Source organism: Chiroxiphia lanceolata, chromosome 16, assembly GCF_009829145.1.
Source record: "Chiroxiphia lanceolata isolate bChiLan1 chromosome 16, bChiLan1.pri, whole genome shotgun sequence".
NCBI classification, from domain to species: Eukaryota; Metazoa; Chordata; class Aves; order Passeriformes; family Pipridae; genus Chiroxiphia; species Chiroxiphia lanceolata.
Genome location: NC_045652.1, coordinates 6,898,639 through 6,925,234, shown reverse-complemented (window position 1 = coordinate 6,925,234; position 26,596 = coordinate 6,898,639). Strand labels below are relative to the sequence as shown.

The window sequence follows — 26,596 nt, the reverse complement described above, 5'->3', positions numbered from 1 at the left end:
AACTCCAAGGGAAATTACCTGACAGGGAACCCGTGCCCTCCCAAAACATGAGCTCTCACCACAGACCACATATTTCAGGTGTCACCCCCCAGGACAGTGAATATTTCATACATCTGTTAGAGCCCACAGTTCCCCAGAACCCATGGCTTAATATCTCTGCTTCAGAAAACTGCAGTTTTGAATCTCAAGTTGTGACCAAAGTTGTCCAAAGAGTGGGCAAAGGCCAATTTGTACTTGGCAGTGAGGCAGTGTCTGGGAGCACTGACTGCTGTCAGCTGTTGATCTGCCTCTGCTAATAGGTGGGTGATGTGAAGATTTAACTTTATACAATGCTTAGAAGGAAGGTGGAAGAAAAGAGCAAAATGCAATTATACTCAGTTCAATCCCACTACATCCACACCACTACTGAGGGCCCCTGAAATGCCAGTGTGTTATGACACTCTGTGAATCAGTCTCACTTATTAACTGATGCAAGAAGGTAAAAGCTGGTACAACTTCAGGTAACATATTGCTCATTGCATCATGCATTTGCCTTCATAACCTCACAGAATGGAGAGATATGGGTTTGCTCTGAATGGGATGGCAAAGTGTTTGATTAATGTTAACAGTGAAACAAACTATTTCTGCCCTGCTCACCTGCACCTAGAACACACCTGCTGGCAGGATATATTATTTCTTACATTTCAACAGTTTTTAAATCAAATCCATATAGTTTCAATGCTAGAATTATTTCAGAACTATTTTGTAAAACATTTCAAACAGGACACTTCTGCTAAGTGGAATTTTCCTCTGTTTTTGTTTCATTGAAAGCCCCCAAACAGAGTGTAGAGCAATGTGTATTCTCAACTAACTTCTAGCAGAATTAATGCCAATTCTTCATTCTGTCTGCCATCACCATGAATAAATTATCAGTCTTCATAAATATGCGAATCTATTTCAGCTCATTAGCTTAGTTTGAGAACACTATTAATAATAAAATTTTTCATAAAAAAATAAATAGAAATAAAATCTATTAGATACCAGTTAAAAATTTGGATACAGAATCCAGTGGGATATATCCTTCTGCTCAGTATCTAAATTCCCATTAATGCTAAGGGTATTTAATATTAATAATTCTGAGCAAGTATGGAAAAAAAATCAGGTAAGCTTGAGTAGGCTTAAGGAAGTTTTAAAACCCTGGTGAATTAGATGTAGGAATTGGTAGTTGACTACTTTCAGTTAGTACTTCTTTCATGTTTAGTTTGCAATTTTTAGTGTCCACATTAGATTTCTGGCAAAAGAATATTCTGCCACCAGAACACAGTGTTTTATACATCCCAGGGCTGTAAACCCAAAGTGAGACAAGGATTAGGTGTTTAAATAATGAATCTTACATTTCTGCAGGTTTGGTTTGGGACTGGAAAGGTTGTCTCAGTCTTGGATCAAGTGCTCCAAAAGGTCACTGTATCAGTCACTGTCACAAGTAATCAGGGTAAGTTTTATTGGCAGTCAATTACCAAGAAAGGCATAACTGGAATTTACACTGTAAACATAACCACTGTGATTTAGTAATATATTCCAAGATTTTCACATTTTTCTGAGACTATCTTGGAGCAGCACTTAGATTTAGCATGGAAGTTACTGCTAGACTTGAATGCAGAAAACCATGGGATCAGTTTTCATCTTTCTGTATTTGGAGAAGAATGTAGGTGGATGTAGATGTCTGATGTGAAACAACACTGCCCATATCAAATGTGACATCTGCTTTTCAATTTTCCCATCTCTATTTCACAGCTATTAGTTTCTAAACTAAAGGATTAGACTTTTGCTAGTAGTTCAAATATTTAACCTTGTTATAAGACTCCCTGGGACAGTCCTAAGGATTAACCCCACCTGGAGGCTGGGATGTTATCCTCTCCTGTGCTTTATACACATAGTATGAAAGAACTTCTGAGTGAAAAACATTAATCCCCTTTCTTGGCCTTCAGTACTCTGAGCACAGCAAAGAAATGAGTGCCTGGGGAGGGATGTGTCATATCAAACACACGCAAAGATCTGCTTGGTTTGACTCACCCTTCATGGTGTCACTGTTTTCAGCCTACACACTTCAAGCAGAGCTACATCAGGCACCTCTTTCACAGGTGCCTGAATTACATTTCTGATGAGCTAAGCAGTAAGAATGGTTTGGAGTGATGCAGGGACAGGTTTCTACTTATAAACTTCTGTACAACTGTGATTCCATCTGGGAGTTTCACAGATGATGAATACGAAAACAGGGCACGAATATAAACATATTCTATTTGGAATGGCAACACCTTGGCATGGGTTTGGGTTCTTTTAAATGCAGAAAGCAATTTACCATAACACTGTTGCATCTTTTATGATGACTTTTACACTCAGCTTTCCCTCAGCCACCCAGCATGTTTCAGACACTCACCTGAAGTCACAAGGTTGCTCAGAAAGTTCATTGTAGCTAAGCATAATTTATATTCTGCAGAAAAATTAAAGTGAGTTACTTTCTGTTATGCTAATGTCAGACAACATCTCAAATATAAAATATTAACAATTTCAAAACAACCAAGCAACTCGCACCAAATCCAGGTGGGTGTGACAGCTGCCATAATGAATAAATGAGCTGGCTTTCTGCAAAATGCCTTAGGGAGTTCAATGTACAGTTTATACACGATGGGTTTGGGGTTTGCTGCACAATTCCATGCTTGGTTAGAGATGATCAGATGTTTAGTCTGTGGTGCTACAAAATCTCTGCAAAGAAATTCATTACTTGTCATCTGCAGATGTTCCTTTCTTTTCCTCCATGGTCTTTTATTTGGCCCTCTAATTTTTCCCGGTGCTCTCCCTCTTCCATGCTTGATTTCAAAGGACAAAGTGTGACTTGAGCAGCTCAGAAATTAGTCATGCAGCTCAACTGGAGGACACAGTAGAATTATAAGGATTTCTCGTCTTCCTTTCCCATTTGCAAACTGCCCGTCATAGACTGAATCAGCAAGACTTGACAGCTCTCATCGTAATTTTTTTTCTACTACAGGATTCTGTTCCAAAAATTCTTCATCCCACTGAATGAGACACACAGCTTGCCTAAGCTGACAACTAGGAAGTCTAGTGTTCAGGCAGATAATGCATTTTAACTCCATCCTGCAATGAACAGTTTCAAACAGTGCCCCACTGACCCCCACCTGGGACTAACGCTGCCTTCAGGTGCAAGGACACCAGGCTTGCCTCGTGCTAGTGAGTCGTAGGCATTTCAGATTCTTTTTCCCCACACATTTCAAAATGAATGCACCAAACCTACCAGCCTCATTCTTCCAACATTATCTGGCATTTTATGAAGTCACCAAGGCCACTGAAAGACGCCCTCAGGCTTCTCAACTTTAGTTTCTTGCTTTTGATCAAGAACACCACAGAGACAATGCTCAGTCAAGATACAGTATTAACCCAGCATTATCTGCCTTCTTCTGCCCTTCTTATATGTTTTTCTATTTAGTCAGTCACTTACTCTACATAGTCCTTCAGGAATACAAAAGGACAACTGAAAGTTTCTGTTCTCACTGTTCATCTGACTCTTTCTACTATCAGTTTCTAACACCTCACCCACATGTGCACTCGTATCCCTTTAAAAAGAGTATTTAAAGTGTCCCACTTGGCTAAAGATGGTCTGTATCTTCTGCAACATCATGCATCACTATGAAAGAGTTCGTCTTCACATGATGGTCAAGCTTCTATTTCAGCAGCACAGCCTAGACTGAGGTGAATGGAGTGATGGCTGTGTCTCTCAGAGCACCCATTCCCTGGGGATACAGGGAAAACCAGCCTCAGAGGAGCTGGGTTGCTTGGGAACAGCACAGGTGAAGCTGATTCCCATCACAAAAGATATTGCAGCAAACCTGATAGGAAAGACATGAAAATCTCATACTGCAGGGACAAGACAGTGCAAATATCAAGATGGGTACACTGTTGTACTTGTAAGACAAATAGACGAAAATTAGCTTTCCATGATAAACTGTGGAGAAAGGAAGATATCATTGCTAAGAGGGCTGAGAGCACACTGTACATGAGCATCTACTGTTTTACCAGCTAAGACATCCTAATTAGATTTCTCACAGGAGAACAGCAGTAAACCTTTTATGTTATAGCACCTGGCTTAATTTATTGTTGACATTTTAAACCCTAATGCATTTTTACACATAAGCACAGATGGTGCTCAGATAAACCTTCTCCCCATGGCCCAGACTAAGAACCAGTTATGCTCCATTCAACCCACAGATCCAGAATAAACAAAGTTCAGGAGGTTTGCACATGCCCTGGTGTGTCAGGGAGGAGACAAAACCCTGGAAGTTAATGGGAGCCATGAGCTAAATGAAAAAGCTGTTTCTGGGCTTCAACATTGGTCACTGGCAGAAGCACTAACAAATGTGGTAGTGAACATGAACTGAGGAACTGTTGGCTGCTGCTCTGGTATAAGTCAGTGGCAGGATGTTGGTGGGCTGAGGAAGACAGTGGACAGCATAAGGATAACGTCTCATTTGGGCTGACGAGTACAGCCCCCAGGCAGCACTACAGTTTTCAGCATTAGGGGCGGAAAGAAGAATAAAACCTCCAATATCTCCCTAAAACCAGTACCCTATGCCAGTGAATTCACATGCACTTCACAGATCTGAGTTCTTTAAAACAATTACTACAACTAGGCACGTACAAACTTTTAACTGAAACTCCCTATACTCATAACCTGCTGACCTCGCTAAACTAAGCAAGGTTTGAGGTTGCAAGACAAACTTTTGCTCAGAGCACACGGACATGCTAATGGTTTGGCAGTTCCAAAGTGTCATTGCTTCCCAGCACTTATCAAACTCCACCCACTGCAAAGAAATGTCTGGAGTAAACTGCAGGGAGTCAGAGCACCTGCAAAGGCAGGCTAGCATACCTTTCCAGATGCTAACGGGACTAGGAGGATTTTTACAAGTTTCTTTATAACAGAAGACCTTGTTTTGTGTTGCTATTTCCAGATAACTTGCTGGGTAACATGGCCAGGATCAGCCCAGGAGAGTCTGCAAAAATGCAAAGCGAGCTGCTCTTTGAGAACTAAATTGTGTGAATGTGAGCTGCCTCATCTGGAAAGGAATGCTGCAGAGACAGCAATTCACAGCCCAGCCTTTCAGAGTGCCAGTAGCCTAAAGCAGTTGGTGAAGACCAGCAACATTATTGATTAGCTTCGTGATATATACTTCAGTGCAACTTTCCAGGAGAGAGTTTTCCCAAAATCTGTGCTGGTGATTCAGCTCCTCCTCGCGTGTCACTGACCTCGCTGAGCTCTCCCTCCCCTCGCAGGCACATCCAGGCAGCTGCAGAGGCAGCAAAGCTCCTGCACGGCCTCTCTGCAGCACCGCTGCACCGGCACTGTGACCTTCACAGCGCCTGTCTTACCGGCAACCACTCACAAGCAGGAAGATCTGGTTGTTTCAATTTTTCTACTGTATTTGTCCACAAATATCTGCCTCACTAAGCCATCCACTTACCACAGCCCACACCCATGTCTCTGCACTGCTTTGCACCTGTCTACAGCAGAGCAATCCCAGCCACAGAAGGCAGAATGAAGAGATCCCCCTCCTCCAAATCACTGCTCCTTCCTCAGCTCCTTTCACATGAGACAGTGCTGCTTTCCTTCACACTGATGTTTAATATTGCATGAAATTTTAGACAAAAGTATTTTCTTTCTAATTCAAACTAAGATATTTTTATTATGGCATAACCTTGTATGGCACTTCAATTTCCAAAGTATGCAGACACACAGACCTTCACGTTCAAGGGCTTGGGAGCAAAACAATCAAGTACATAAATAACATTATTTAAACCTGTCTTGTTTCTGCTTCTCTATCTGCAAAATCAGTAATTGATACACTTTATGCAGTTACCTTACAGCAGAAATAGATGATGTTTCTAAAGGCCTTTACAAATGAAAGGTGTTACAAACTAGTTCTGCATTATTTGGCTCCAAAGCTGTCTCAGCCAGTCCTGCTGTGAGGCTTCTTACAGAAGGTATTTTCCTGAGTACTCAGAAAGAACATTTCTCACTTTCAAAATTGGTCAAGGTCCTCAGTTGACAAACCCAGACTCACACGTGCTGCTGAGGATGGGGTAATGTTTGCGCACATACTTTTCAACATCTTCAATGAATACACCTCTACTAAATTAAGGGTGCTTTTATCTTTTATGTTGTTTTAGTTGGTTCCAAGAGCCAAACGTAATGTGTTCCTTCTCTTAACTCCAAATTCTGTTTGCAAGTTCTGAGAACAGATACAGGTGGTTACTCAGAAAATTTTAGATACTCAGATTATTGAATTTCCCTGCAACCATTTTGGCAACAGTAAAATGTACACATGAACCAAGAAACCCATCAAAATCAGAAAGTTTTCGTTTGTTTGAATTATGAATAAATACTTTTTCTTTCTTTGCTGTTATCAAGACAAAACCAGATGACACTTTTTGAGAACAAAATTTTAGATATTCTAAAACCAAAACCACAATCCCAAACACAAAAAAAACCCAATCAGTCCAAATAAACCAACAAAACCAGAAACCATGTGAGAAGGAAAACTTGAAAATTTTAATCACGTATAATAACCTCATTTGCATATTTGCACATGAGAGGACATGAATATGCAACTGCAGAAGCTCCTGAAAATAAGCACTGTTCAATAACAAACTACATTTATTTAACACACTTACTACCCATTGTGTTGCTTTATTTGTTAAGAAAATAAGCTCACTATTGAAGATCACAATAAATGCCTCCAACTTAATCCACTAAACTATGACCACAGGAATAAACAGCCCTCACTGACACCTGTTTCTGATGCAAGATTCAGTTGCTTATGTTTTTAAATATATATATTTGATTTACTTTAGATTCAATTTAAACAGTGCCATCTTTTCCTTATGTGTTCAACAATGCAAAAGCCAGCTTTACCACTAAGCAACAGAGCAGATGTTTGGAGAAAACAGAAGCCTGCGAACAAGTTTCCCCCTCTCTCCTTGTCCTCCATTTCACATGGATTATGGCAGCAGCACCAGCTGTCCTTTACCTTCCCACGTGTTCAAAGGAGGTGTGTGTCACTCCACCAGGAGTTACATGGACTTGCATCAATGAGTCCTCTCTTCCAGGCAGCCCCCAATGCAAGAGCTATTCCTGTCAGGAGAGCTGCTCACACAGCAGCAGCAGAGCCAAGTGGGTCACCACCTCTGACAGGCAACGTCCTGAGAAACAGCTTCAACCTGCAGAGCCAGGAGTTGGCCAAATCAACCAGTGCTGCTATTCAAGGCTCTGTCTCCTGTCTTCTATTTTTCACAGGAATGTTTTCCTTGCAAAATCCTGTGGCCTAGGAATACAGCGTAAAGACTTAGGGGTGAATATTCCCTGTTACGAACTGACGATTTTAAAACAACCAGGGCAATTCCATACTGAATAAGGAAGAAGTCAGTTGTTTTCCTACTACTTTAATTTTTTTGCTATGGCCTCCTAGGATCTGTATTCCTTTCCTCGAGGAATATTTTGCCCCTGCATTCCAGGTTGCCTTTCACTGGGTCACTGGATCGTTAAACTCTCTAGTCACCCACACACACTCCCGGTTGGACCACAGTTCAGTTCTTGGTCACCTTCATGACCCTCAGCCCCAGCAGTGACACTGCACAGCACTGTGCACAGCTTCTGGAACCACTAGAGTGCACCACAGCTCATTCCCAGCACTTCTCTTCCCCAAGGATTTCAAAAGCGAGCACTTGACTGGATGAAACTTTTGGCAGAGGCAGCTTATGGTAAGCCCCCCTCTCTGTGTACGAGCTCGTTCTTCCCCACGTGCCTCCCTCAGGCTCAGAAGAGCTTTTTGAGACTTTCAGTCTCCACTGAGCAAGACCCTGAGCAACCAAATCTCATTTTAAATTTCATCCTGCTCTGCTTTAAGCAGGGGCTGGACTTAATTCTTTCAAACCCACGTTATTCCATGCAATGAACAAATCCTCTTTAGATAGCAGGGGAGGAGCCAAGAATCCACTTTAAATGAGACAAGAGCTGACAGGGTGTGCAGAGAGAGGGGATTGCCTGCCTGGCAGCCCACACCCTGCCTGGTGGCAGCCTCCACACCCACCCCTGGCAGGGAGGCAGCCAGGACCGTGCTGTGCCACTGGCAGGCACTGCCTGCCCTCCCCGGGCAAACAGGTCACCCAGCCCAGCCCCAAGGCTTTCAGGGACCCCCAAATATACTTAAAGCATACGGATTTTCAGTGTGATTTAATGGCCAACTGAGAAATCGAGATTTTTTTAAACACAAGCATCACTAGAGAAAACTAACTACCTTAAGTATTTGACAGCTTTCTCTTAAAAAATAAATGCATTCATGAATACAGCCAGCGTTCAGGGCTGAACAGGAAGAGGTATTATCAGCTGTGATTGCCAGTGGTGCAACAAGTCCCTAAGAAACCTTGTTTAATACCTTTGATCAATTCTTTTTGCTTAATGGTTGTGCAGAGACTCATCAGACTGCCTTTCCTGGCAAGAGAATTTGACTTCTGAGTGTGAGGCTGAAGATATTCAAAGTTCACTACCTCTCTCATTTCTCCACTGGCAATTAACAGCTAGTGGTTATATACTATTCAGTATGGTGCCAACATTTGCAGAGCCTAATGTTATCTAGCAACAGGAATGAGGTCAGGAAACTAGTTCAGACACATTACTTTCTAGTGTCTCCTTGATCCTTAAACTTACTGATGCCAATTAGCAAAGTACTAATGAACCTCTACCCGTATTGAATGGCTGCTGCAATTCAATTGCAAACCAAGCCATTTCCAATCCTAACTCTCTAAGAAAAAGTGAATTGGATCATGATCTGCATTCTAGTTAATGAGGAGTATTTAATGCAGATCTTCCTGCAGGGTGCTCAAGTGGGTCACAACCAGATAATTGCACTGACACTTTATTGCAGCCAATCTTTAGAGTATTGATGGGCTGGTTTATAACAGTTATTGTACACACAGCTCATGCTAGTGAGTGCTCCACTTCTCACTCCACACCACAGTCCTGCATACTGATGATTGACTGCCAGCAGCCTTGTGTGACTGTAGTCTCTCTATTTGGTACTACTGAACTCAAAAATCAAACTGCAAGCAAGATTTTCAGCAGTATTAGTGTCTGCTTTCATAGAAACTTAGTACCTTTCAGGTTGAAAGCTTCCTCCGGAAATTGTCCGGTCTAACCCACCTTTTTAATAACAAAACTTCACAGATGTTAACAGCAGACTGGGAAAACTCAAATAATGGAAGACATTTATATATTTAATAATAATATCTATTTTACATGGCCCTAGTTATCTGACACAAAAACCAATCCTTTTCATCATAACACAGGGCTCTGTTCACACATTATTGAAATGCACTTGTCTGCCTGGTGCACATAGGGATGACCCTGGTAACACTGAAGAGCTGAACTCCTCTTTCAACCTGATCATAATTTAACTAGAACTATTAAAAATATATCACATTAGATGGAGAACTGAGAATGCTGCCCCTTTGCTGATGTCACAGAACAGTGACTTTCACTCCCACTTCCCTTCCCTGATGTGTTAGTTTATTAATTGCTATAAAAAATAAGAAGCAATTACCATGAAAATCAAAAAGGTTTAGCAGGCACTGGCAGTGAAAGGTTACAGGAGAGGGACTGTACAGTGTTCCAGAGAAACTCATTAGGTAAATGCAAGAATCTTGGTGCCACTTTGAGACATCCAAACAAAGCTTTGAATCAAAGGACTCCCCTTAGAGATCACTGAAGGTTAAAGATAGGAATCTGCTAAAGAATAGATAAAACCTTATCCAGATTAGAAAATGACAAGCACTGTAGATCCAAGGCTGTCATCAGGAATCTTGATAATTCAGAATTGAAAAAGTCAACTGATAAGATTGCAATAAAATAATAATTTCCATTGGGCGATAGTCACATTGTAAGAAATGAGACACCAGGACATGTAAGACTCTGCCTGGGAGTCTGTGTTAAAGAATTTCTAATTTTTTGATCTTTTATCAATTTTGTTTTGCGTAACCTTAGTGTACAACATAACTTGATCTAGATTCTCCTGGATCCAAAGAGTTTTTCCCTGAACAGGCTGTATAGGCCTCAAAAAAGCCATACCAGATCCTGTTCAGTATCCAAGAACTTTTTTGGGATCCAATACAGGACTGTGGTAAGAACTTCTCAAAATCCCCACAACATACCACTAATAGAGCAACTAATTAGGGATGTTATCCAGGATCAAGAAAGTCTGGATGTCCAGCTGTTCAGTGATACACATAGGGACATTTCATACAATTCCATACAAGGCTAAATTACAGCACTGTCTGTTCACCTTGTTATTTTGATTTTAAGTGTGATGGGGCAAACCCAGAGGAAAGAATATAACACAACTTTGGTATGAATGGAACTGAACACTTACAGAGAAGTGCTGAAAACAACCTGGCAATTTCTGCAGGTTTCCTGTTTCTCATTTGATTGGCTTCAGCAACCACAAGGTGAAAACATTATTTCAAATTAAGAACACATTATGAGTTCCAGAGTTGCAGTTAATTCAGACCAAGACACAGTAACAACTTGCCTAGATAATGAAATCAATTTTCAGGGTCATTCTGCTGGATGAATGAGAGCGACAATCCTTTAAAAGCACTTGGAAGTGCACTTAGTGGTAGATGAGGCACAAAACACTTTGAGATCATGCCTCATTCAGCAAATAAAGCATTAGCAGAGTATCACACATCTTTCCTGATCATTCTGGGATCTGCTTTAGTCTAAGGATGGAGTGATTGCTCCAACAGCAAAGTTAAACACCCATCATGGTGCCTCCCCACTTCTGCAAGGCACTGCAAGCAGGTTTCAGGGGTTCATATGCTGATGATTTTTGGAGTTGTTTCCTGGACAACTGCACCAAGCCCAGCAGATGGGCATGCTGATGAGTACAGAGACATATTGCCACCTTTTTCCTGCCTGAGGGAGGCACTGGGAGGAGGTGGCTGTGTCAGAAGAGTGCCAAAGACAACCTTCAGGCTCATGGATTGCATGAGGAGGAGCAGCAGAGAGAGCACATGAGCACCAGGAGCTGTATCCCACCTTTTCCTTACATCAGCCTCCAGCCCAGAAGTCCCAGCAAGAAGCAGCACTGTGGCTTCCTGCAGGCCCTCCTGCTTTCTGCCCTTGCTGACACTTCTCAAGGACTATTGCTCTCCTCAGTCTCCTCTTCTGAGCTGGTCTCCCACTCTGCAAGTCCCTCACAACACAGTCCTGTGGGGGAATTCTGTTCTTCACTTTAAGAAACACTAAATGAAAATATCTCATTCTGGACGAAGACAGTGGGAGAAGAATGAACTGTGGAACAGATAAAGAGTTTCTCCTCCAGGGTTCAATTTGCCCAGATTTAATTCAGGAAACACTCAGTAAAGCAAAAAGATGGTGTGTGGGTGTGTACACATAGTATTACACCTCCTCTTGAGGAGGTTCAAATCTGGGAAAAAACACATCAGTTGCTCAATGAAGACATCTTTAGGCTCAGTTGACCTCAGATTAAAAATATACTTTGATGGCAATTCAGTTCCCATTAAAACATACTGCACTTTTCAGTCCCAGTCACCACATTTTCCTTATATAATTTATGTTTTCCTGATATATTTATAAATACATTAAACATTTAATTCAACTACGCACAGGGATGTTTATTCATGATACCCTTTTGTATCAGGAAATACAAAAGAAATTATCAAGACATAATTTCTACTATTGTTTGACAGAGTGAACTGAATAAAGAAACTTCTGAGCTGGCAGAAGTTTCATAGTCATCCCTGGGATAGTGTAATTGAAATTACAGAAGACAATGCAGACACACTGAATAACTATTTAGGACAGGTTCAGGTTCCGGTTTTTGTTTTGTGGCAATTTTGGCTTTTTGTGGTTTGGTGGTTTTTGGGGTTTGTTATCTATTTTTAATCTTTTTATAAAATAAAGCCTCATATAAACACATACATGTTTCCCATTTACATCATGATGGAAATAATTGTTTTCAAATAGGTAGAATACAAGAGCTCCTGACTAAAATAGGAAAGAACAAGGATAGCCTGATTCAGTCAAGAAGTTGCCTGCAGACCTCCCCCAAACTTCCTCATATTTTTTGAAAAGAAAAAGTGACTTAAAGAGAAATTATCATGGGCCTGATATTGAAAAACACAGAACAATTTCTTCCCATTCCACTATGAAAATCTATACTCCTAGTTGGTTATTCTGAGAACAAGCACAAAAAGCTTCTCTGAACAAGAGGAAGGACACAGCTCTACAGCAATAGCTACTACTTTTTTTTACCAGCTAATGAAAAGCATGTAAAAACATTCAGAAGTACATAAAGGAATCACTTCAAAAAACTTGTGCCATTTCAGATGAAAATATTATCATATTCTCCAATTACTTTGTTTGCATCAATTCTACCCTACTGATTTCTGCACCTTTCACAGAATCACAGAATCAATCAGGTTGGAAAAGACCTCTGAGATCATCGAGTCCAACTGTGACCCAACACCACCATGTCAACAAGAGCACGGCACCAAGTGCCACATCCCATCCTCCCTTAAACACCTCCAGGGACAGTGACTCCCCCACCTCCCTGGGCAGCCCGTTCCAAAGTTTAACAACCCTTTCTGTGAAGAATTTCCTCCTCATGTCCAACCTAAACTGCCCCTAGTGCAGCTTAAGACCACATCCTCTCATGCTGTCACGGGTTCCCTGGGAGCAGAGCCCGACCTCCACCTGGTTACAGTCTCCTTTCAGGTGATGGTAGAGAGCAATGAGGGCCCCCCTGAGCCTCCTCCAGGGCAAACAGCCCCAGCTCCCTCAGCCGCCCCTCATCACACCTGTGCTCCACACCCCACCCCACATCCATTGCACTTCTCTGGATCCTCTCCAGCCCCTCAATGTCCTTCCTGAGCTGAGGGGCCCAGAACTGGACACAGCACTCGAGGTGCGGCCTCAGCAGTACCCGGTACAGGGGGATAACCCTGCCCCGGTCCTGCTGCCACAGGCAGAGATGCCATTGGCCTTCTTGGCCACCTGGGCACACCTGGCTCATGTTCAGCCACGCTGGACCAGCACCCCGAGGTCCTTCTCTGCCGGGTTCCTTTCCAACCACTCTTCCCCCACACTGTAGCACTGTGTGGGGTTGTTGTGGCCAAAGTGTAGGACCTGGCACTTGGCCTTGTTGCACCTCAGAACATATTTCCTTGCACTGCTTTAGCACCCAACTCCAAAACATCCTCTTACAGCATACAGAGCTTTCAGCTGCCCTACCACTGACTCCACAGCATTGCCAAGAAATACCCTTTGTAACCATAAAGCATCTTGCATCTGAGACTCACATATGTAAAGAGCAGTTAAAGCAGAGGACCAGAATAATTATGCAAATAATAAAAAGCTTTTTGCACACTTGGCATAGTTATCTATAAAATAACTCAGAACAACATGAAATATAGTGTAATTGTTCAGCTTAAAGCTTTATCATAGTACACAAATCAATAGGTATTACCAAATTAAATAGACTTGCATTTAAGTTTTCTTGGCTGAAAGTTTCCTTCCGCTTTGGAAGGAAAACATTTCATTGATATTAAACACAAACCTATTTTGTATGACTCAATTTTTCACTCCCCAGGATGTGTTTCCCCCACTACTTATGTATGCCAGTAGAACAGTTGAAAATGATGGATTACACTTCTTAAATCACAGGTACACCACACTGTATAACAGAAAAAATGCCTGTCAGTATTTGCTTTTTTACCAAAAGAAGCAATCAAACAGACCTGCAGCCTCAGAGGAATGCACATTCCCTTCATATCATTTGCTTGATTAATGAAGTCCATCAAAACCTAAAAGCATAAACATGGATAATCTTGACTTTATTTACACAGACCATCAAGATGTGAATATATATATGGATATGGGTGTACCTAATAATATAAATACTACAATAAAAAATGTTACTTTTGGAGTCTTTTTGTTAAAAAACTAGATTTATTTTTAAAGGTGACTGTACTGCAGGAGCCAAACAGTGCACGCCTTTTCCCTGGGCAGTTCTGTTAATTCCTTTGTTGGTTTGTTTCTTGGACAAGGGATGATGCCTTATGTCCCTGCCTTGTGGTAACAAAACCTACAGCCCAAGAGGGGACACATGAAGGATCTCACTGTTCTTGTTTTTAATATCTTTAGAATAAGTTTCTGCAGAATATTTCTCAAATTAGTACAACACTGTTATCCTAGTCTAGAAAGCCACAACTGAATCTTCGAGGGAAAAGGAATTTTATCCATGGCCACGTAAGACAATACGTGCCAACCTAAATTCTAAAATCCTAAGTACATGAACACATTTTTTGTCAAATGGTCAAGTTTATACTCAGGGTATGTCCAAAAAGCTGTTCAGACTTTGACCCCTCACCTAAGGCAGCACAATGCCACAAGGGATCCCAGTGTCCAGGGTATCCCAGAGGGCTGGTGGGACGTTGGGAGGCAAAGCTGGGCAGAGCAGCCACTGGCACAGAGCCAGGCTGTTAAGGCACAGCCAAACAGCTCACTCACAGTAAGGAATACAGTTGCAAGAGAGACAGAAAGACACTCATGAGGACCAGTTTCACATAATAAACAAGCAGGGGGCTTTGGTTTTAAATATCGGTCTGCTAGGAACAGAAGCAAAATAATTCATAGCTGAAAAAAACCTTTTCCTCATCTTCATTTCACCAGATTAGCAGCCATGTGCCCCAAGGCTTCCATGCCATTATTCTTATTTTTTCCTTCAAACTACTGACATTAAGGAATAAGGAAACAACCAAAGCACTGCAGAATAGAGTTCCACGTAGGCTATTTTACCCTGCTGGGAAGCATATTTCTAAACCCCAACCGAATTTTTAGAAGAATATTACAGAGGAATGTTGTTTCCAGCTACTGTAACATGTGTTATGAAAAATAGGTGTTTTCTGCATATTAAGAATACTTCTTTCCACCCAATTAGGGGAAAGATTTTAATAATGTTGCCTCCTATTGCAAGAAACTACATTTCTTTGCCTCTCATTAACTCTCACTGTGATACAAATACTAAAGATTCATTTCTTTTACTCTGCTTCTGCAAAACACGGCATTTATGAAGGTGCCATAAATAATATAGCGATGGAATAACTCATATTTACTGTAGTTTCACTCTTGAGGGAGGAAAAAGTTATCTACCCAATTTCAATTCTGAGTCTAGAGAATATTAGCCAGTCACTGGTTTTGAACAACTAATTTTTATTAAAAGAAATTAAAAATTTATACTGATATACATATATGTGATATACATCATATAATAAAGTATTCCTCAGGAGGAAATTTTTTCCTGGGAGGTTGGTGAGGCACAGGTTGCCCATAGAAGCTGTGGATGCCCCACCCCTGGAAGTGTTGGATGGGGTTCTGAGCAAGTGAAAGGTGTGGAAGGTGTCCCTGCCCAAGGAGAGGGGAGTTGGAACCAGATGATGTGCAAGTGCCACCCAGGGCATTACCTCATTTCTGTCACCCACCTGATTTTTGCCAAGAAGCAACTAAACTCCTACAAAGAAGGAAAATCTTGTCCGATGGGCTCTTGCTCTCTCTACTGGCACTGAGCCATTTGTAATAGAAGCTTGCTTTATATCAGATTGTGAGGGTTACTGGATACAGATAGAGCTGCAGACACCTTCCAATTCAGTTTAACACAAGGCTTTGAACAAGGTTCTGAATTCAAAGAGCCACCATAACATGAAAAACAAAAGGAAAAAGCAGCAGGAAAACACTGAAGATCAGAAGCCATCAGAAGGTACAGAGTCAGGAACAACCAGCAAGAGCTCATATGGATGGTGCAAATGCCCAAAAAGCCTCAACAAATCAACAAACCAACAAAAAACCTCCACCTTTATGTTTATAGAATGCCTCTCTGTTATTTGCTATTTCTAACACAAATATCATTTTTTTCTTAGACACCTCAAAGCTCCCACAGTAGTGGTTTTTCCTCGAGAAGAAAGCTTTCCTCTTCTTGCACCAATGGTCATCAATTATCAGCAACGCTCTTGCTACTGCAGCAGGTTATTGCAGATTATAATTCTTATGATAGGAATGATTTTGTCTCTTGTAAGCTTTTTTTGGATGGGAAGGCAGAAACAGGGCTACACCTCAACCCTACTCCTCTTGGGAAATAACTCTCGTGCTCTGCTGTTTGCAGACGCAGCACAGTTTCTAGAACTGGTAGGTCTCAACCTGTGTGATCAGTCAAAGAGGTTATTTATAACATGCTAGCAGCACAAACAAACCAAAAAAGAGTGTAAAACCAGTGAGTTCACAAAATCCACAAGGGAATTTCAACTTGAAAAGATGTGAGGTATCTTTCTGCTCAGGGCATAACTCATTTACTGGCTGAGGTGAGGTCAAATAAAAAATTATCCTAATTATCCCATAAATACACAGTTATATTTCTGTTTGCATCTTTTACCACACTTTTACAAGCAGTAATTCTTGTGGTCTGTGTAGATATACTTTCTGTTAAATTTAAGCAGTCTTTCACAGTGTAAGCTATGCACTTTTGACAGCCTAAGGATTAGTTTAAAATGCAAAAAAGAAAAAGGTGGGTAGATATGTGGCTGATTAGCCAGTGTGAAGTCAAGTCAGTCTTCTCAGTACTTATCTTGCACCTAGTCAAGATACATGCACATGAGCAGCACTAAATTCATTACAAATGTATCAAGAGAAAGAATTCCAGGCTAAAAAGACTCAAGTATGATCTAATGGAGAAATGTCCATCTGCATCTTAAACTCTGTAATAACTTCAATGACAACAACACCGAAGGGTTTCCTGGAGAGAACAGCACAGACAAGAAGTGCAAGTAATAGGTAACAACAGGCAGAATAGGTAACAAGTAGAAGTTGGGGAAGAGAATACAAGCAGCAGCACATCTCTCTCCCAGAAAACTTAGAGCAGATACACATATAAAACAGCAGAGACCAGATTTGGTTTTGCCTTTAAGAGGGAGTGAGATTTCCTTAGCTATCAAGATGATGCCTGAGATAATCTAATCCACCTTTAAATTACTGCTGTTGAGTCATAAGGCACTCCTAAGAATCCTTCATTTTCTCAGTCTTCTCCCTACGCTTATTTTCCATTCCATCTGTAGCACTCAGCAAACACAGCAGCTGTCTGCAATCCATCTAATCTGAAACACAGACATTTCACTCTGAAACATTCAGTGCATGTGTTTTGAAAAATAAGTCATGTAATATTCTACATTATTTAAAAGCTTTCATCATTCTTTGAAGGCTACTGTAAACAGTAGCTGCAGGGGAGTTCATTTCAATATATTCACTTTGAACTGCAAATTGTGTATGGTAGAAAACAGAATGACATACAATTTTACCTTTTTTCCTGCTAACTGTTGTTTACAAATGTTAGAAAATCTGTTTTAAAATTCAAGGCTATGTCAACTTTCATGCAGTTAATTATCAGTGGTGGAATGAATACTATAGGCTCATAACAATTGATGGGCCGGGGGGGGGGGAATTAAGTGGCATTTGGATTAGGCAAATAGGATTGCTTTTGACCAGAACACACAAATCCACAAGAAATTAGCCACTGAGATCAGGATCTGTGCCCACTGATAAGCACAGACAGGTGGAAAACGTGGAATATCCCTGGAAGCGAACACTGCTGATTTCTTTACAAGCCATTGGCATCAGCTTCATTAGAGACAGCAACAATGGAGCCAACCATGTCAGTGAGCCCTTCTCTGTCCCAAAATTATCACAGGCATTTCATCCCCAGGTGAGCATTTTGGGAAGCCTGATGTAGCAGGAGTTGAATAAAAGAGGACATTTGGAGTGTACCACAATCACTGGTACTACAGCACTTGGGAGCAACAAAGCACCCTGTGAGAGATGCCCCAAGCACCATCCACAGGACCACACAGAAAACATGGACAGAATAAAATAAGATTTTCTGCCAACACAAAGTTCAAATGTGAAAGTGATAAATGTTTTACAGACCTTACCAACTTCCAGAACCCAGATCTTGTTGTTAATGGCACTAGCACTGCAATAAAGCTGGGTCACTGCATTGCAAGAGCATCCCAAAAATGATTAAGATTAGTTCTATTTGCTACGGGCAAAATCACTTTTTGATGTTTAATATGTAAATGTTATTAACCACCACACAGTAATTGCACATTAAGTTAACACTATTCCCCAGTTCTTAGATTAAACAACACACTTTGATACACTTATTAGCAATATATCAGGCTAAAAATGAAGTGCTACTACACTACTGTCAAATAAATGGTTTACTGGAGGTAGGAGGATTAGTGGAGGAGGAAAAATTGTGACACTTATGCACAAGCAACCACTGCCCAGCCAGGTCATCACTGCTGATCACTGATGTCACAGCAGCTGCTGCAGCTCAGGGGAGCCAAGGGACCCTTCACCCCCAAGTCACACAGTGCTCAACTGCAACTTGGGGAGCCCACCACATCTGAGCCTGTTCAACCTGGACAGCAAGAAAAAGGGTGACTTGTACAGTGGGCTGGAAGCCATGGAAATGCACCCTCTGGCTAGAAAACTGTGGGAGGCATTGGGAAAACAGGAGAGCAGAGTGAGGTGTCTGGTCAAGGCTGGACAGGCCTGTGCAGAGCAGCCTGCCTGGAATCTTCCCCAGAGCACTGGCTGTGTGACTCCACACTGCCCTTGTGCTGCTCCGAGAAGCAGGACTGGGAAATAACAGGGTAGTACAGAGCTGGATGGTTTCACAGCTGACTCTTGTTCCAACCCAAACATCTCTTTTCCTTCAGGAAAGGCAGCACAAGACTCAAGTTTCATTAAGGACTCTGGGCTTGCTGTGGTAGGACTGAAAGGAGAAGGATGAGCGAGAAAAGCAGCTCCAGCTGCACCACAGCCTGGAGACAGCAATGCCACCCAGAGGCCAGCCTGACTCCTCACCTCCAACTCACAAAGGGGGTACTGTAAATATATCTAATTTTTTAGTTTTAAGACAAGAAATCAAAGGTGAAAATCCAAGTTCTAGCAAACAGAATTGGAAAGTAAAATGTTCTGCTTTGAACTTGCAGAAAACAGTTCTTTGAGAAGCTCCTTATTTTAAAGAGCAACAGCTGGAAATTCAACAAGCTCTTTCATGTCTCTCCCTGTACCACATGGATGCTTTTAACCTGAAATAAGAAATTTTTTTCCCCAACTTAAAGTTACCTGCCCCAAAATCTGGTTTGCAATTAGAAAATTAGATGGCCTTGTTTAGATCAGAAGAGTATGAATTCAGTAGATCTTATTACCCAATACATCTGCAATTTGCTTGTTTAATTCTACTTCTCTCTCTTTCTTACATTGTAGTGCTGCTCTCAGCAGTGCAGACCAAGTTCCAGGCACAGAACAGTTACAGAATAAATCTTAAGGAAGACCTGGATTAAAGAAACCTGAAAACTTTCCTCACATGAAAATATGTCAAAGGAATCAGGCACTGTGCTACCCCTTAGACACAAATCCTGAGTGCTAATTCCATTGGATTCCTTGGGAAATCTCAGCTAAACACTCAGTGAGAAGGCCCAGGACCAGATTTTTTTCCACAGGCTTCTTAGATGTACCCACTGCCCTGTGTTTTGTGAAGTGTGTGCACAGGGAAACAGCACTGGAAACAAAAACACTTCAGCAGAATTGCCTCAATACTGATTTTAACAAACATTTTGGCAACAACCACTTCAGTAGTGTCCTTGGATGAAAACTCTGCACAGATAATTAGTTTGTATGCATCAATAATTATACCATTGTGCCAGTTTTTGAGGGTTTTTTTTTTCTGCCCAGTGTAAAGTGTTTCAACAACACTGTTTAGACACGTTAGAAACTATCAGTGCAGTAAGTGACTTCCACTCTAGATCCCAACCATGGATTGAACAGGATTTTCTGGGGTCAAACCAAAACAATGGCTGGTGTTGAAAGAAAAATATTTTAAGGAGAGAAACAGCAAATTGATCCAAACAGGCACATGTTACTTTTTCACATGTAAAAGTTCTAAAAAGTTCTCTTATTTGCATTCTGTGTGAAGTCTCTGACTTGCAATGGGATTCTGTAGCTGTAAATCACCTCTGCCTTACACTTCAGCTCAGTAATGCAGGAGAAATATGCCACTATCTGGGTAAGTACCTGCACTCTTTGTTTCAATTTATCCCAGATTTATGATTTTTTCCTTACTGATGTTAAAAAACATGGGACTCTCTCTTTAGAGTAATTGCTCTTTATACAAACTTATTTGGAACAAACACCTTCTGGGATATTTCAAATGAAGGGATGCAGTGAAAAGTTCAATTCACCCCCTCTTTATGATTCTACCTCCCTGAGGAGCTGCAAACATTGTCCAAAACATGCCCAGATGTGCATCAGATCTTCAACAACCACGCAGGACTCAATACTCAAGTCTTCCTAGTGTTTGCCACAATCTTTGGCTTCTGATTTTCAAGATGACTCCAGTAAATTAAAAAAACCCAACTTTAACTTCCCATTCTATTCAGATATATAATACCCTGAAAGCTAAATAAATCATTGAAAACAGCCATGTACATGTTGTACTATTTGCAACCAGGAATTGCTTTCTTTGGCAAAACCCTAAATGAAATGTTTCCTACATGAAATATTTCACAAGAATTTTATAAAATACCTTGCCTGAATAAAGCACGCGGCATTTTACATATATACTGAACATTTATAAGGATTTGGATCATTTATAGTCCAGATCAAAATGATAATTGCTTAAAAAGCCTCCAACCCCCCTCAGATGGTTCCATGGGCCAGTTGGCACTCAGGGCTGCTCATGCAACAGAAGCTCTGGCAGCCAGAGCTGATTTAACTCTGCTGCTCAAGTGGTTGAGGGAAGAAAAAGACTGTTTTCATACAGCTTCCATGCCCAGGGAGAGGCTCCAAGTTGGTCTCTGTCACGATTTATTTTCTCTTATTAAGACACATTTCAGGGACTGAGAGACTTTTCATAACAATTTCTACTTCTAACTTCAGAAACAGGAACAACCAAAACTTTTTTCCTAATCTGATTTCTAATAATAATTATGTGTCAGAGCCATTATATTTATTATTAAAGAGTCTGATCATGCACCCCTTATTTCTTGCCACTGCATAGCCAAATTATAAATTAAACAGTGCCTAAGCATACATGCCATTAACTGTTTGACCACTGAAATCCAGAGTCATGAGGTTGACTGCAAAATAACTTAATTAAATGAATGCAAATATCATCTGAAAAGTCATGAACTCTGCTGCCCCAGAAGTTCAACTGATCCTCCTACAACAGCAGACAAAGTATTAGAAATAAGTCTGTGAGCAGTGATATAATACAGGTTGATTTCCAGTGTTTCACTTCATATATATTCTCTCATGTAAAATTAAACAACTTTGTATTATTGCTTTCAGTGGGTGGCATTCTCATGGTCTATCTCCCATCTCACAAAATAAAATAAATTGAAAGGAAAAAAAAAAAGAAAATAAGTACATTTGAGATGTCTAGCCCCAAAAAAGCTAAAATTTGCCAACAGGTCCAAAGATATAGGGTGAAAAGGAAAAGGAAGAAAAGCAGGTACAGATCTTTGATAAGGCAGGGCTAAAATACTTATTTCAAAATTTAATTTTTCCATTCTATCATGTGCATCTGAGAAGAAACTTGCTTGCTTATACAAGTTTCATAAACTACACTGGACAAATCTTCAAAGGAAGTTGGGGTGAGACTCTCCATGTGTGTCCTGGTTAACTGGAAGCCTTTCCTGTCTCCTTTCTATTTTCAGTTTTCCTTTCTGTGTGTGGACAGCCACAGCCTTTGCAGTTGGAGCTGGGACCCCACCTGTCTCAGGTCCCAGTGGGAGAAGTGTTTGCCTCCTGCAGTTCCTGGGGCATCCTTGAAGCCTGAACTAAGTGATGTGAGTACCAGGACAGTTGCCTGGAATTGTTGGACCGCGAATAACAATTCTAAGAAAAATGACTTACTGTATTCATACCAACATACAAGATTTAGTCAGGAATACTTTAAAAAAATCAGCATTAATAATTATAACCCCATGCATGAAAACATGGGCAAAAATTATATAAGGAAGATCTGAAAGAAAGGGAAAGACTATCCCATTCTTCCCCTAATGGAATAGAACCTCAATCTGACTCTCATGGGAGGCAAAGAAAAGGACCCTACTAGAACTTTTGAGAATATTTGTATTTCTGTATCGTGAAGTTAAATCCCAATAGTCCACAGGGAATGCACAGCTTTACCTCTTCAATCTTCCACTAAGTGAAATGGAGGATAGCTGTTTGCAGCAGAGGCTGGACTCTTCCTCCACTCCATCAGGTTTTTCCTTACAGGTTTTCACTCCCATTAGACATAAGATCCATAATTATAATTTTCAGCACTGGAACAACTGGTACCTGTAGGGCTTGATTTTTGCACAGCTAAGGCACTGTACTGTCAGTTCCAAACAGGTTCTGAGTCTGCAACAAAGCTGGGGAACAAATCTGTTCCTGTTCCACCAAGTATTTCAAGCTGTTTAACCAGAACACTTAAAACTCCCCTTTTTCTGAGTAACACAGTGGAAGTGTTTAACCATCAGACTGCAGATTTGCTACCCCGTGGTTAAATTTTTACTTATTTTCCCATTTTTCCTCATAAAACTGAAAAGCTTTGCCAAGAACAAAAACACTGGAATAAGTAACCAGTGCCTGGAAAAGGAACCTGTAGAGCTGGTGGCAAGAGCAGCTCCAAAACAAGATTTAGCTAAAGGATTTGAAAACCTCTTGTAGGGCTCTTCTGCTTGACATTACATTGCTCTTCTCAAACACTAATTCTTTGTTGTCTCTGATCACCTGATTCCCTCTCAGCTTCCTTCAGCACTTCTCAGCACTCCCCAGCCCCAGTCCTTACATTGAGCTCTCCCTGGATGTTGCTGTTTTCTGTCTCTACTACTCTGAACTAGTTTTTCATCTATTCTACTTTCTTGCTTTGCCCACCCCACCCACCATCTGCTCCCCTCCAGTCCCCTTTCAGCTTCTCTCTCTGTTTGTCAGCTGTTCTCTCTTAGTTCCCTTGGCTGTTTTCATCCTTCTTTCAACTCCCACAAGCTTTCTGAATTTCCCCTTACCTGCTCTGTTATCCTGCTTTATTCATGCTTTCCTCTCTATTACACCTACTGCTTCCTGCAGCAGTTCACTCTATCACAGTGAGAGCATTCCCTTTGGATTCTGCACACACAATACTGTAATTACACAATTATTTCCCCTTCCTGTCTCTAATCTTTTTACCTCTCTTTACTGCTTAGTATTTTTCCCTTTTAACCATCCGTTGCATTTATTTTCTTGAGACAAACATATGTGATCAGAGAAGAAATCATACAAGACGACCAAAACAAAAAATCAAGCGATTTGAAAGATGATGTTGGAAAAAACCATGTAGGGGTTTCTCTATTTTTCATAGCATCAGTGAAAGAGAGGTTTGGAACAGATGGCAAAAGACTAATACATCCTTTCCATTAAGGACTGAAAAATATTGATGTAATCTATGACAGATATTTATCAAACCCATTTTAGCAAGAAACAAAGGAAATTCTTGAGCCTCTATAGTTAGCCTGTTGTAGTGCTTTCCTGCTCTTACTCTTACTGAAAAACATAGAATTTAAGTTATTTGCCTGCATCCATAAGGACTTTGATTTCACAAACACAGCACACAGTCCCACAGCTGGGTTTTTTTAAAAAACAAACCAACCAACCAACCTTTTTTTTTTTCATTAATATAATTTTTAAAAGAGGCCTTAAGTTTTTGGAAATCCATTTTTAAACCACTGAAAAGAAAGTCCCTCAGACCACATTACATCCACACAGACAGGCCATGGGGTAACACATGTCCCATCGGGAATGTTTGGTGGCTGGTCCTGCTGTCACTGAGTGAGGAACTGTCACTGCTCCATTTTTCCAGCAGTCTGACCCTGACTCCTCACAAGGTGGGCTTTGTTCCTGACAACTTTGGTTTAACCCTGCAATGGCCATGGGGTGACATAGAATTGGGTAACAGTCATCCCTCACATCAGACACTGGCATGAAGGCAGCATTCCCTAATCCAGGAGCTGCTCTGGAGCACTCTCCTGAGCTGGTGCCTGGTTCTGTTGGCAGCAGCACAACTGTCTGTTCCACATCTTCCTGCGGGACCCAGGCATGGAGCAAGGAGCAACTGAGGAGCCTCATTGTCCTGCTCTCCCCACCCTTCTGACTAAACAAACCTCCTTCTCTTCATCTTCCTTCACAGGTCATGATTTCCAGTTTGCTCTCCTTTGGAATTTGTCAGCGTGTTTGACATCCCCGTGTCAGACACCATCAGCATGATGTCCAAATCTGAGCGATGTTTCTGCCTCGTTAGCTCCAAACAGCACAGATTAATTACCTCCTGTTTCTTACATACAAAACTCTTGCTAACACATCTTGGAGCGAGATGGGGCTTTATGAAACACACCCTCAGTCTCCTGACAAACTGGCCACCCAAACCATTGGAGCCTTTTGGCAGCACCCGCACAGAAGGGAGGACAACAGGAGAAGAGGCACCAGCTACACAGAATCTCAAGGCAAGCTTCTAACTCCAAAAACTATAATAATGCCAGTCTCAATTAAAAAAAAAATAAATTCAATACTTTTTATTGATAAAATAGAAATAACTATCAAAATTATTATTTCTGACCAAACGTGCATTCATCAAAATGTGAACTATAAAGGAAAAGTGAAAAATGTCAGCTTTACAAGTGATTGATGTCAGCCTTTTCAGAATTCTTTATAACTCCTTTCTCAAGGACCATCTATATCCTTCATGTCTATTTGAGAATATAATACATTTCGAGTTCTTTGACTTTCTGAAACAACAACTCTACAGAAAAATAATAAATGCAAAGATCACTGATACTTGTGATGTTTCTAGTGTTCAGCTATGAAATGACAATTTTTTGCTGCCGGAAAAAGAAAATACAATGAATAGATAAAATATTCTTGCATATACTTCAAATAGAGATTAGCAGAGATTCAGGAATGAAAAGGAAGTAGCAATGAAGGATTTAATTCATCCCATGAAATAAAAATAGCTGTGTTCTTAAAAAAGAAGTGCTAAAAAAAATCTGATGAGTTTTGACATACAAACTTAATTACACTCAGATTTTTTTTTTTTTTGTATATCTAAATGTGGATACAGGGGTCTATTTTTAAAGATCAATTCATTTTCAAAATCAGAAAGATTCTGACGTGCTCCTGACAACCCCAGAGCTCTGTTACTCCCCAAATCACACTTCTCTGTCTCTCTCAAAGTACATAAAGAACCCAACTGAAGATCTTGCAAGATTTCCCCTACTTTAACATCTATCCCAAATGGATATACCTGCCTTTGATCCACATCACAGGTAACATGGCTGGGCTCCTTTAATGCTTTTCTTTTTCAACCTAAGGTTGATATCAGGTATTTTCCTGAATAGTGACATCTAGAAGTGAAAACAGATATGTACAAATAAAATGTGTGAACTTACACAAGCAAAGTGCAATGATGCCTTTTGATATTTCTTTTCAAGTAAAAGTATAAATGAAGTTCCTGCAGTACTTGGGTTTTTGTGTTTGTTTTATTTTGTTCATGACGTTCCTGTTTCAAACAGAAATGACAATCTATGGAATTATTCAATTAAAATGCTGGGACTATCTTCACCAGGAGCATTTCTCATTAAAGTGACAGCTCTTTCAAGACATCAGTTCATTCTGAGCCTCCATGTCCTACATTCCTACACTCAATGGAAAACACCAAAACAGGATGAGAAGCATGAAAGCAGCTTTTAATCCTGCAACTGTCCACAGAAACGATTTGCACACATGAGCAACTTGGAAGTTCCCAAGTCAGTACAAAAGATTTCCTCTAAAAAAAGTACACTGCACTGAGAGAGTTCCAGGAAAGTCTTCTGAAGATGACTAACAATTTGTGGTCCCAGACCAAGTTCTACAGCCCTTGAAAATAATCTCCTAAGTCTGTCTCTCCTATAAAGAACAGGATTGAAAGGAGGTGTAGTGCTGCTGTCCTGGACTGCTCACACTGCTTGGAGCAGCCTGGAGTGACCCACCAGAGAACCCCTGCAATGGGAGAAGGCCTGAAGACAACAGGGAAGGACCACGTGCTCACAAAGCTCAGAAGACAATTCAGGAACTGACCTCAGCTACCAAGAAGGAATCTGAACAAAACAATGATAAAAAAACCCACTCCAAGCAAAAACCCCAAACACACAAAATCCAAACAAAAAAAAATACCCTTGTACAATAATTACATTTTTGCTGAAAATCTGGAAAGAGCAGACCAGGTGAATTCCAATGAATTAAATTCTGTTCTCTTCTTTTAACTCCAAGGCAAGAGAGAGTTAGAATCATCAATAACATTTCAAGTGTTTGTGTGGATGCTACTCAAGTTGTGCATTTATCTTTACAAAAGCTTAGATTTCCAAG

General features: G+C 40.8%; 1 long non-coding RNA gene across 1 annotated transcript; it reads left to right on the top strand.

Moving 5' to 3' along the window:
• The first annotated feature begins 18,875 nt into the window (after nt 1-18,875).
• LOC116794648 lies at nt 18,876-21,998 on the top strand. Its single transcript, XR_004359838.1, has 3 exons — nt 18,876-19,054; nt 20,087-20,240; nt 21,892-21,998. It is a non-coding gene; the product is annotated as an uncharacterized LOC116794648 (long non-coding RNA).
• The last annotated feature ends 4,598 nt before the right edge of the window (nt 21,999-26,596 follow it).